The 13,539-nt window shown below is 42.5% G+C and overlaps 1 long non-coding RNA gene across 1 annotated transcript in view; it reads left to right on the top strand.

Moving 5' to 3' along the window:
* Positions 1 to 13,539, top strand: part of LOC145723113 (uncharacterized) — a 44,248-nt gene that overhangs the window by 14,015 nt on the left and 16,694 nt on the right. The window contains exons 2-4 of the long non-coding RNA XR_014147962.1: positions 6,801 to 9,171; positions 10,594 to 10,854; positions 11,251 to 11,339. This is a non-coding gene — a long non-coding RNA (uncharacterized LOC145723113). The remainder of the gene's footprint in view (positions 1 to 6,800; positions 9,172 to 10,593; positions 10,855 to 11,250; positions 11,340 to 13,539) is intronic.

Here is a 13,539-nt window from a genome sequence, read left to right as displayed (position 1 = left end):
ACAGTCTTCTCTGATCTACCCACCTGCCCACTTGGCCTGTGAGAGCTTTGACTTTCTATTGTGTTACTCCACCCACCTGCTATGGTAACTCAAGTTTCACTGGCCCTGCTATCGTCTGCTGGCTGCCATGCCTTCCCCTCTTGCCAATATCCAACCTTTAGGACACCAGCTAGTCTTATTCTATTGCCTACAGCTTTATCTGTGCCCTAACAACTTAAGCCACGTAGATGGACTCTTTTCAATTCTTCAACTCTCTATGGCTGAGCCATCCTACTGAATCCTTAACTGAGTACTAAGTACCAAAATGGGTCGGGCACTTAAAAGTCATCTACTATCCTGTAGCCCAGGGAGTAGGTTGGTTCAAAGTTGTCTATCAAAAGAACATTGTACTTTGTGTTGAAGGAAGAAAGAACTTCTGCTATTCTTAATTCCCTTACTAGGAGCTAAAATCCTGATTGCCTGAGTCGTTCTGTGACTTAAGTGAGCAGTAGTTAAGAGCTGACCTTACTATCTGCCTCTACCAGTAAACCATGCTCTGCTACCCCAGTTTCCACAGCTGTGAGGTTCTGACCACGTGGGCCTGCATACCCAGTGCTGCCTTCTTCCAGCCCACCTGGATGCTGAGCAAAATCTCTGACGATGTTCCCAGAATTCCATAGTTGAATTGCTGTAGCTCTGAATACCCTCTAAACAAAGAACTTTCTTAGGAGGTGAAATTTTGAACTTTTTGAATGATTAAAATGAAGGTTGATGTATGAATATACACTCCCAAGAGACATCTTCAAGTAAGTCTTTAATTTTTTTTTTTTTAGGTTCTCTGTAGGCAATAAAGAAGATAAAAAACATTATTAATTTTTTCATACTTATCTTTCAGAAGTAAGCATTCTACTTGGTGAGCCATTAAGTACCCAATAATAAGCGAAATGCTCTTAAGGTGTAAAATGAAATGAGGAAAGCTTCTAAATCCACCTACGTTTTTTCATTGTTCTTTCTTCAAAAGTCTTATTTAAGTGTAACTTGTTTTCCCATAAAATCGACTTCATATTTTAGCTCCTGAATATTGCCTACTTAGTCAAATATTATAAATCCTTCAAAAAATGGTGAATCATTGTCTTTGGCAAGACACATTGTCATGATGCAAAACACATGATCATAAATGAGAATACTGATTTAAAAATCCATCAGTTTATTTTTAATCCACCAGTTTTGGTTACGGTTGTATTTCCCAAATGCAAGCTGGTGCCCCTCATGGCATGGACGTGACTTTCAGAGGAACCCAGTAACAAGGGTTAATAACCAAGTCCCTGATAGTTGGTCTCTTGACATCAACAAAATTACAAACACAGTGCATCGAGAGCAAGGAATCTTGTGATAGGACTTGGTAAAAAATAATCATAAGCACCAAGACTTTTTGTATATTTAAAAAAATTATTTTTTCATCTATTATTTGTCAAATTTTTGTCTTGATGAAAATATTAAAATAAAAAGATTCTTATAGAACTTCCAGAGCTCATCACAAAATACATACACCTGAAATGTTTGAGAAACATCTCGCTTCTCAAACATATTCTTTAAAACTAAGAATCCCCAAGTAATACTGACCATAAAGCTGACATGAAAGAGAAGCAGCTGTTCTCTCCTGACTAGATCTACCCATGTCCTAACAAATCATCCTGTGAATTTGTACCACTCTGAGTGGTGCCTCTATCACTGGGCTCAGTGGGACAGAGCCACAGAATAGTGCAACACCTGCCTTCCTGAGGGTGCTCCCAGGCTAGTGGGCCAGACAGAGCTGAGAGTAGGGCAATTATAAGACAAGACAGCATATGATTGAGAGCCTTCGTTGCACAAATCAAAGTTGCTAGGATTTGGAATGGAAGAATGAGTAGAATTGAGACAGAGTGGGTGTTTAAGGGTCAGTCACACTCAAACTTTTACTGAGAATATGCTCTATACCAGGGGCTGAGGGCGCAAAGATTAATATAATAATAATAGTAGTAGTTTGTTATAGAAAACCACTTTCGTGGAAGACATGGATGCAAACTAATTGTTACTCTACAGTGTATTAACTGGTGTCATAGAACTCTGGAAGCAAAAGGGGGGAAGAAATTAGTCCTGCCTGGGGAATTTAGAAAGTATTTATGAAGGAAATGAACTTTGATCTGGGCTTTGAATGATGAGTGGAACTTTACCAGATGGAAAAAGATGAGAAATATATTCCAGGCAGTGAGCACAACATATGACAAGACATGAAGACATGAAAGAGCATACTGTGTTTGGGAAGGGTGAGAACCTTCCATGCGGTTGGAGTGTGGGGGAGGGAAGTGAGGATGGAAATGGGGATTGACAGAGAAACTCTGTGGAAAGACACGCAGTGACTAATTTGTGAAAAGCCGTGTGTGCCATGCTATGGAATTCAGACTTCATCCTGTAAGAAAGTGTTTTAAGTAAAACAGTACAGTTTAGGTCTTTGTTTTCAGGAGTAGCACTTTGGTGGCAGGACAGAGGCAATGCGTGAGATATGGTGCACGGGAGGTAAAGAGAAGCCACCCTGAACAGAAGGGCTTGCATGGGAATATGGTCTAGGTCGAGGAAGTTTGGAGTGAATCGTAGAGAGCCCCGGAGGCTAGATTGACAAGTTGGCACTGAGTTCTGTGACAGTCACCAATGTGGTATTTTAGGAAAATTGACCTGGAAAGGGTCTGTGGAATGGGTAATCACGAAAAGACTCTAGGCCCTAAGGCACAGGCCGACAGTGATACTCAGGCAGGAGATGCAGTGTGCACTGCTGGTCATCCACCAACCATCTGTTCTGTCCCTGCTTCTTCCTTCCAAACTGAGTTCTGGTTTTGTTCCATCTATCCTTCCTCCCCCTCCCAACCATGATCATCAGAAGAGGAGACCCATGCCCTGCCGAGAGGATGCATCTGCTCTAGAATGTGTCCATATAGTCCATTTCTAGCCAAGGAGATGTGAAGAAAATCCTCTAGGGGTCTTCTAGGAAATGTCTTCCTTTTTTGAAAAAGGGAAACACAGAAAGAGACAATCTCTTCTGCTGAAAACTGTCTCCACGTGATACTTGGAACTGCCATGCCATTACCTGGCTATGATAAAAGGGGCGAGTCTGTGGACAAAGCAAATGTTTAAGTGACCTGATTTCTTGATGTTGTTACTGAGCCACTGATTTAAACAAACCTGGAAGTGACTTCCCTTCCGACATCCTGAAGATGAGCCAGTATGGGAAAGAAGTTAATAAACCAGACTTTACACATTCATATTGAGAGTAGGGTGAAGATGGTTACAGATAAAGTGCAGGGTTGGTATGTCAAGAAATGAGACCAAAAGCCAAACACAGTTATTTGTTTCTTGCTTTGGGCCTGGAGGAATTCTTGCATTATAAATGCTTGCTCCTTACTACATTTTCTATTGTTAATTATTCATGTCTTCATAAATATAATCAATGCAATTTATATCAATAACAATAATGACTAACACATAACCTAACAAACAAACAGTTTCTTATTTGGGAAATTTTATTAATGCTTTCACAATATTAATGTTGGCGAAAGGGTTCTGCTGTTATTTCAAGTCACAGAAATGCGTCCCTGTGCACAATGGCAGCGAAGCACAGACCGGGGCTCAAATACCTGCTCCTCCACTAGGCAAGCACGTGGACCTGGCACGTGGCTTCATTACCACAAACCTCAATTTGATGAGATTTTAAACAAGTTTCATAAAACTTGCTCTGTAGGGTTTCTGCTTAGTTACAGTAATTACTACACGCATCCACATTTTCAGAGTTGTATTGACCTTTGTTCTTGAAGTTCACAAAATTGTCAGTTACACATTATGGCTACCAATATTTGAAATCCAATTTAATCTTCCTTCTACCAAGGTCACTGCTATCTTGAGAACCCTCGGGTTCCAGGTGGAGGAGTTGCAAATCTGTTGAGTTCAAGGATGCGGACAAGGCCATTCAGTTGTCTGACAGGGTCACTGCTTCAAAAGTGCAGACCTAGCCATCTTACTTTCTCTCCCTCTTATTGCAGAATGAGCTTTCTGAGCACCGGGCAATTCATTTTTTTCAGGTTCTGCAACCAGCCTGTGGAAAGGCTGGGACAGAGAAGTGTAATTAGACCCACGGAAGACTTGAGCCTACAACAAGGGTTCCAGTTCATTCAGCCTGCCGGAGAGTCCACTATTGGGATAATGAAATGTCTGCGACTCATATTAGATATATATTTTTATTTCCACTTGCCATCGTTCCTTATTGCATAGCTCCCCCAAGAAGCGCACTAGAAGGAGCTGATCAGGCCAACATAGGATTTGGGCATTCCTTGCTGTGGTATTAACTAGTCTCATATTAAGGTTCCCCCAAATCTTAATTAACATTCATGCATTCTAACATTCAACAAATATTTATCAAGTACCTACTATGTGCCAAGCCCTGATATATGCTATAACAAATCTTTTCAGTTTTGTTTAAATAGAGGCTTTTATTTTAAGAGAGGTACATCAGTGATGCTCTCAGGATCCATTTAATCTGTCACCATTCAGAAGTTTTCACTTATTGGACCATCAACGAAGCTAAAACGAAGTTCTAGGTGTACAAATTTATGAAGGAAAAATCTCAGTAGTGAGTAGTAGACTGGGAAGAAGCACTGTGACCCTATCCATGCATAATGGCAGAGATTAAGAACTCTTAAATAAAAGGACCACACCTTGCTGACTTGGCTGGGCAGCTGTCTCTCCCACACACTGGTTTCCTTGACCAGGTACAAGAGCTCTGCTCTGCTTCTCATGAGCATGGCCCCAGTGACTGACAAGGTTCAGTGTATTTTGACTAGACACCAGTCTTGTCCCTGGATAATCTGAACACTTGGGCTCATTCCTTTTTAATTTAGTGACCATGGATTTCTAGTTAAGACATGTTCTGCTTTGCCTTTTATTGTCTGTGTGAGAGTAGCTTGATAATTATGGATGTCAGTTTCCATTTGACATTTGGGAACAAAAAATGTTTCCTCTTGTGAAACTCAACATTTTGCTTTATGGCAATAAATTCAATATGTAAACTCTAAAATACATCAGAAATATTTGGTCATTAAGCGAGTCACTTTTTTTTTTTTTTAATAACCACTCCCAACCGGGGACGTAGGGGTTAGAATAGATTATTTTCCTCTTCCTGGGAGTAGCCCAGTTAAAAAGAGAGAGAGAGAGAGAGATACAGTGAATACACTCATGTGTGGAAAAATTCAATATTTATCTCTCAACCCACACTCCGTACTTTCTGGGTGGACTTGGATTTGCCTGCCTTCCACTATTACACGCACACAGAGAGAGTTTGAGCTTGGGATGAGTAAAGTAGAGAAAGATAAGACTGAGATATTTGATTTATTTGAGTACATTCTTTTTCCACCTGTGCTCTTCTTCCTCATAAAAAAAAAAGCACCCATATATAAACATTGTAACCACGATATGAAAATAAATTTAATAAATGCGTATCTCAAAGTAAACCTCCATTAGTATGGACATATTCTGAGCTAAGTGGGATTCTTTGCATTTTTTGGCCAGGGTTTCATACCGACTATCGGTATTTTGGAACAGTTCTTGGAAAATTGTACAGAAGCAAATCTGCTCCAGTAATTTATAGAAAATTTGTATTTCTATAAAATTTTAACTTCTTACTCAGGTTTCCCAGGCCCTGTATGAGCAAGCTGTGGTCTCAGGGGCCTGGCTCACCCCCACCACTCCCTCTCCTGGCTTTCTCTGTAGGCACCCTGGCTTTCTAAATTTCTAACTCACCAAGCTGGCCCCCACCTCAGGTTCTCTGCAACCGCTGTCCCCCTTGTCTGCACCTCTTTGCCCTCAGACCTTCACATGGCCAGTCCCTCCTCCGTGTGTTATCACCTCCTCGGCAGCCTTCCCTGCACACACTTTCTAACACGGTGCTGCCCAGTAGACATACCAGGGGAGATAAATGTGAGCCATATATGTAACTGTAAATATTCTTTTTTTTTTTTTTTTTTTTATTTATTGAGAGAGAGTGAGCGAGCGAGGAGGGGCAGGGTAGAGGCAGAGGGAGAATCTTAAGCAAGCTGCATGCTCAGCACAGAGGCTGACGCGGGGCTTGATCCCATGACCCTGAGATCATGACCTGAGCTGAAATCAAGAGTCAGTCACTTAACTGACTGAGACACCCAGGTGCCCCAATAACTGTAAATATTCTAGTAGCCACATAAAATTTTTAAAAGGGAAATTAATTGTAATATTTTGATTTAATCCAATATATCTAAAATATCATTTCAACATACAATTAGTATACAAAATTTAATGAGATATTTTACATTTTTTTCTTATACTAAGTCTTTGAAATTGCCATCTCTCTTACATGGCATTTTAATTTGGACCAGCTGAATTCTCAGGAGCCCCATGTGACTAGTGGCTGCTATGCTGGACAGCACAGACCCAAAGTAAACCCCCACCTCCACTCACTCTCATCATATTACCCCTGGTGGATCATTATCGTAACGCTTATTGGTGTTTGAAATTCTCTTGTTTGTTTATTTACTTGCGTACTGTCTTTCCTCCCATCCTCTATCTGCCCCCTGTCCTGAAACGAAAAGCCTAAAGACCAGGAGTTTCAATTTGTTTTCGTTGTATCCACAGAGCTTGATGTATGGCCAGTTTTCAATAAACGTTTACTGAAAAATGAATAAGAAACCAATGTTTTGTTTAAAACAATGCATCTACGTGTGGCTTTTGCCCCTAAAAAGTCTTCCCTCTCTCTTGCTGTGTTTCAGATAGATGGATTCCTGTCCTTCCGCGTCTTCGTCCATGTCCTGCTATAACTGTCCTGCGTGGTCTGTATCCCACTATTTTTCTAATACAGGGCTTCATCATAAAGAGAAAGCACTTCCACTCCACGCATTCAACTCGCACTAAGCAGAGAAAAAAAGGTCAACATCTGGACTTTGTCTTCTTTCCCTTACTAACCATTACAGGATTATTTCAGAAGGTAGTCAGGCTGTCACTTGTATTTATTATACTTTTAGCCGATGGAAGGGAAACAGGATCTGCGATCAGTTGCAGGCCTTGGAAACTGCCTGGAGGCCTGGGATTTCCCTCCAGGTGCTTTAGAGGTGACCCAGTCTTGCCTGCTACTGGAGCTCTGTGTGACAGTGGTCACAGGTTCCAGATTTACCTGTGCTCATTTCCTCCACCCGTAAACGGAAAGTCACAATTATTGCTTATTTCCAGAAGAAGACACAGAGAAAATAACCACAGAGTATCTTATGCCCAGTGAGAAGCACTGCTGCTGGTCATACAAAGCAATGGGCATTGACTCAGTACCTAACATTCTGTCCTAAATGCAGGTGTTACAATAAACAAATGTTAGTCTTGGAGGGTGGGTCAGTATTACCGGCAAACAGTAAAAAGTAGGCGGGGCTTGAAAAGAGCTCCCACTCTTTCTACAGTTAGGGAAGTTTGTAGAAAGAGAAACGTTTCTGCAGGCTTGCTTTGGCATTTAATTACATTAGCATACAGCTGCTCCTGGATGAAGCCGAGTGAAGAGAATGCTGACCTGATTCAGCCATCCCCTCCCTACATTCTCTGCTTTCCCTCCCTGGGGTATCTTTGGAATTAAACTCCATAATAAACCTGGTTCTGGTTTAGCTGCAAAACCAGCAGAAGGGTTGTAAAATTAAAGAATGCTGAGTTTTCAATTCAGGGTTCGTTCATTCATTAAAAAAAAAAAATGTATTGTGCCCCTGCCATGTATATGGAAAATTGAAATGCAAACATAAATTAGGCCTTCCAGGGGTGGGGGACTACCATTTTAGCGATGACACACTCATTAAGCAACAATTTCTGTGATTAAATTTTCAATTACAATTGTAATAAGAGCCTGGAAGGAGAAGAACCAGGTGGTGTGAGAAGATTGGAGTCCTGACTCAGTCTGTCCCATCAAGGTGAACTTTCAGCTCAGTTCTGAAAGACAGGTAGGGTTTAGTGCGTGAGGGGGGTTGGGGAGCATTTTAGGCAGAGGGAGCAGCAGGGTGTCCCTGTGCTGAGGCAGGAGGAACCTGGTGTAGCCAAGACAAAGAGCAGTGGCTGGGGTGCCCCAGAAGGCTCCCCAGTGAGCAACAAGACCCATGGCCCAGGGTGTCCGCTGTTTTCCCCAGCAGGGCTGACTATTACTGAGAGTGTTCCTCTCCATTCATTTACCGGACCCTTCCATACTTAGCGCCAACCTGATATGTGAGTCCCACAAAATCTGTGGCTTTCTAGGGGCCATTAGCAGATACACCCATTTCTCTATTCCTGTCTGGAAGGTCCCTGTGCTGAGTCATCTACTGCAGTAGCAGGCAAGGAGCAAGCAGGGGACAGAAAGCATTCCCCTGTTGTTTGCTTTGGGAGATTGCAAGCACCATGGTGAAAACCTACCCTCATTGTGACCTAAAGTGTTGAATGAGGGATTAACAAACGTGGCTACTACCCGGGTCGGAGGCCACTGCCTCTCTCATCTTCACTGAGCATTACAAAAGCAAACAACACTTAGTTTATTAGGTGTGATTTAATCCACTCTGAATTAAACCAGGAAGCATTACTAATCTGTCTTAATGAAGCTGTGATAGTCACATGATGATGGTTAGAAAAAAGAAAAAGGCTATTTGAGGGGACACTTCTCTAAACCTGGTACCAGGAAGCAAGAAAAGTCATTTTCCACTCTCCTTCAGAATGGTTTAAACTGGAATGACAGTTGAGAGGAGACCCTAAGAGAGATGTAGAAGGCTTTAAACATGCAGTTGTATGGACCATTGCAGTCTGAGAGTTGTTATGCTATTAATAGGAAGACAAGGCACCTTCCTCCTGAATGAAGTTGGATGCAGTCTCGTCAGGTTTATGCTACACTTCTGACAGCTAGGTTTCCAACACATGATAAATAATGATACCTCTGGGGAACACAGGAAACTAGATAAGGCTACTCATTACTACAAATTGGTCACGGACTGGGTAGTATTAACCTCACATTGCTTATGTCTTTCTGACTGCTGCCGGTGGAAGTCTCACGCTCGCCACGAGTCAGACCAAATAATTAGCAGATGTCACCAATGCCAATCTGCTGATGTTTAAAAATGGAATGAGTGAATCAGCAAACTCTTTAGGAAGGTAAGGCTGTGCCAATCATTCTGTCATCAAAAGCCTTGTACGGACAATGTGGTCTATGTGTCATCAGAGTTCCTCAGCATGACCATGGGAAAGAAAATGGAAGCCTACAGCTCAAGCATAACTATGACCATTCACTACGTTTATAAATACCATATTATGGAGGTATAAACAAATTTCAAAACAATATTTGAAATAATCACTCGGGCAATGCCTCCCTCTTACTCTCATCTTCAGTTATTCAGCAAATGGCACTGTTGAAAGTGAGGCATGATCTCTTCTCTCTGGAAGCACGCACTTAAAATAGAATATGAATATGCATGAGTGTATGAAACATGCAACAAATAAATATACATGAAACTAAGAGAGAAAAGGCAAACAAAATCAGAAAGGACGGTGTGATTTAGGGGAAGCTAATGGACATACTCTCTACGTGACAGGCGCTATGCTGGGTGCTTCGAAGCACTGCTGCACTTATACCTCAAAGCAACCTTGGAGAGCTGTCCTATCACCTCCATCTTAGGACAGACTTGGGGGAGTGGAGCAGTTTGCGTAGCAAGCCGCAGGCGCGGATGTGGAGGCAGGTCTGTCTGACTCTGCAGTGGACCCTTGTTGATGTTGATCCCCCAGCATCCCTCTTTCCTTTGGGGGGATTTGCTTCTCCCCCATTGTGGGTAATTCCAGAAGTAGCTTTTGGCCAGAATCTTCCTGTGGCAAGGATCTGAAGGGAAGGCCTTCTAGGATCTAAGCCTGGGCAACTGGCCTTTCTCTCTTCAATACTGATGTAAGGAGGGAAGAAACTGCCTCAGCCAGGAGTCCCTGTCCTGGTTCCTGTCCCACCTCTAAACCTGTTTCTCCAGTCTTCCATCAGTCTGATGTGTTGTGCTCACCAGTATCCTTATAATAAGTTGAACCAGAGTTGTATTTGTTGCTCCTCACCAAAGAACCTAATGCCTCAAAGTAAGTGTGCTTTTAATTCCTCTTAACCCCAACTGTGTCAAGAAAATACCACGGTTGTATTTTTATTTCAAATACTGAAATAACTTCACAAATAAAAGATTAGGTAGAAGTCCTTTTCATAAAGAGAACAATATGCAAATCAAAACAACATTGACCTTTACTTTCACTGGGGTCCTTATTAATACATGAATTCAACATAATGGACTTTGTAACATCTATGTAACAGTAGCTCATCTTCTAGGGAGATTAGAATTGTTTTCTTACACTACCGTTTGCATTGTTTTCTTACAAGACCCCTTCCCTTTGTAACTCCAGCTACTGTGTCCAGATTAGGCCAATTCAGAATTTGGGGTTAATGCACTGTAATCACTCTTACCAAGTCCTTACCAAGTGCCATGAACTATGCTACACTCTTAACAAACAGTAATTGTATGTATTAAATGTTATTATTCCCATCTCACACAGGGAGAAGCCAAGGCTTGGAGAAACTAAGTGACTTTCAAACAGGAGCATATCTAAGAAACCATGAAACAAACCCTTGAACCTGGCCTGTCCGAGCCCAATGCTTCACATACTCCTACTAGGTTAGTCTGCTGCACTGCTCTGTGGAAAGCTGGGGTTCCTGCTCCTTACCCTAACCCTTCAACGTGGCCTTCATTGTCTCCTAGTCACAGACAAGAAAATCAGGAGTAAGAGAAGTTAAGTGCCTCTCCACAGTTCACAAAGGTAAGAACTGATTGAGTTTGCATCGGAGAGGTCTCTGTCATTCTAAAGCCACCACTGCACTGAGCTGTCCCCCTGGGACGTTTCATGGTGTGTAGATTAAGTAAAAAGCGCAGTCATAGCATGTTTATAAAATGATTCCAATTCTCCACGTGCATTGCATGCTTCCAAGAACCAACGCACTTTTACTAACCAGCCGGATTCTTTTAAACCAGTAGGGCTCAATAGTGGATAGCTTAACACATTTGTGCTGAATCACTGGAGCCAACCCATTAAAACGTTAGTCTCTGTCTAGTGTGATCTTTGCCAAAATACAGAATTCTGGAGTGAAAAGAGTATTGAGAGATGACTTAGTCCGTTTTTGTTTTTGTTTTTTTTAATCCCGGTGGGGAATTAAAGGACTGAACAAGTTGGGAGACTTGCCCCGGGGCCCAGAGTTTCTGATTTGCAAACTGGGAAAAGGAGGGTGCCTGTCTCTACATTCTCAGGTGAGTGCTCTTTCCACAACAATATATTTCCTCGCCTGGGTACTATTTAAAGGTACAGCACAACCTAACTTAAGAACAAGTCAGTAGCCTGATCAGATAATCAAGTTTCCTCAAGTTTTAGTTCTTTAAAAACCATTTTTTATGCAAGGGCATTTGTCTCCGGAGCAGATCCTAAGTCTGCAGATCAGATGCTTTTTAGGGATGCCTCATCTGGAGCGTGACTGCTTCAGGGTTAATGGGGTTTTAGCAGATGATAAGCTAGCGTCATGGGGGTGGTGGTGGCAGAAGACATGCAGCTGCCCACTCATGCTTCTACCTCTCAGCATTCTCTCATTTACAGGGTATTCCCCTGGTGCTCAACTCACGAAATGATCCATCGCCCCCTCTTCTCTCCCTCCTCCTGCTAAATAACCTTGAGGAGATTTTGATTGGCAGCTTGCTTCAGTCTTCCCACACAGTACGTGGAGCTCCCACCTCCACCCCTAAAATACACTTCCTCAGCCCCTGTGTTCCATAGATCTTATTTCCCGTTGCTTGCTCACATTGAGATGGGAGTTTTGTCAGTCCCTGAAGGACCTCGTCTTTGTTCTTTTCCTTTATAACATCTGGCACTGTGACGATCAAAAGCTGAGGATGAAGGGAAAGTAGCATGACACAAGGCCAGAAGACTGCCTCAGTAATCAAAATTCAGTCTTTATATTTAAAAAGAAAAATGCAGTACTGTTAAATATATCAGGTGAAAGGAAAGACTGCACACCATGTTCTTTCTCCTGAGCATTTCTTCCAAAGTGGGACCCCTGTGAAGTGCAGCGTGGATGGGGATGGATGGATGGGGACTTGGACTGACCAGCAAGGCTGTGTGTGCTCCTTAGACCAGTGATACAGGTACAGCAGCTGGATGGGGAGCTCCCTGGGTGAGGGCCCGCTGGCGAGATTTTGCTGATGCCTTAACGGAGGTAATTGCAAATGCCTCGCCTGGTATTCCCCCTTCTTCCCTGCCCAGTTCCGATGAACATCCCGTCCTTTGACTGTTCCGGCTCTTCCTCCCCACTTTCCTCAGCCACCACACAGGACATACTGTGGTCTGATGGCATTGGCCTGCCACCTGGGTGGAACCGCCCCAGGCCTTAAGCCCAGCCGGAGAGAAGCTTAGAATTGGAATTTGGGGATGATGACTTTTGTCCTGAGGCTTTCCACTAGCACTCATTAGGGACCGGACACCAATGATTCGCAACTTAGCGCCCTGAGCAAAGGTTACCTGGTTTTGCATATTGACCATTGGATCCCAGGGCCTGTGTTGAGCCAAGGATTCTGAAACTGGGCGTGGGGGCTGATTTGGTTCCCAGAGGTCTTCTGATGACCTTGGAGCTAGGGGCTCAACTTCAAAGAGTAGCCCCTGGAGGAGCCCAAGTTCAGTGGTGAGAGAGGGGGCCATGCTTGTCATGCCAGTCCATGCAGCGCTAATTGCTTTGCATCCACATGTTTTCTTCCTCCATGCCAGTAGTGAAGTGCCTAAGAGATCATGTTACAGATGAGATGTGAAGGAACTCGTCCAAGTTCATATAGCAAGTGAGTGGCAGAGGTGAAGATGATGCCACATCCAAACTTCACTCATTACAGCACTTTTGTTCCACTCGTTTCCAAAAATAAGTATAAATAAGCCAACTCTGTTCTCAACATGAAAATATGAACCTTTTCATATGAATAGGCCTTATATCCCCAGTTAGATTACCGTCGGGTAGTAAATCTAATATTGTGCTCTATTGTTGCAAACAAGAAGTGCTTTCTGAATAAATGCTGATTATTATAACAGCAAAGTGGTTTCAAGGATATGTTTTCAGTCCCAGCCACCTTCTAACTTTTTCTCCATTTTTCTACTTGAAAAAATTACGATGCCAGCACCTTATCATTGTGACAAGACACGGTTTATGAAATAATTGTCTCCCTGTCTCAGCTCTGCTCCATTTATTCCAAATAATCGGTATTGTTAGTTAAGTAGTCGTCCACACTTATTTCCTATTTATCCAAGTGTATTCAAATGTATGGACAGACACACCACTTTCTGCTTTCTTATTTTTAAAGCAAGAAAAATAGCATTGTTATCCCATATGCAGTACTCTGTAGCCTTGTTTACTCCCTGTGATGTGTACCACACATATCTTCCCAAGTCAGTAAATACAAGCTTACGCTAATAGAATTC

Source organism: Leptonychotes weddellii, chromosome 8, assembly GCF_054177405.1.
Source record: "Leptonychotes weddellii isolate Sample4059 chromosome 8, ASM5417740v2, whole genome shotgun sequence".
In the NCBI taxonomy this organism is placed as follows: Eukaryota; Metazoa; Chordata; class Mammalia; order Carnivora; family Phocidae; genus Leptonychotes; species Leptonychotes weddellii.
Note: the sequence above shows the minus strand (reverse complement) of the source record. Positions and strands in the feature narration are given on the sequence as shown.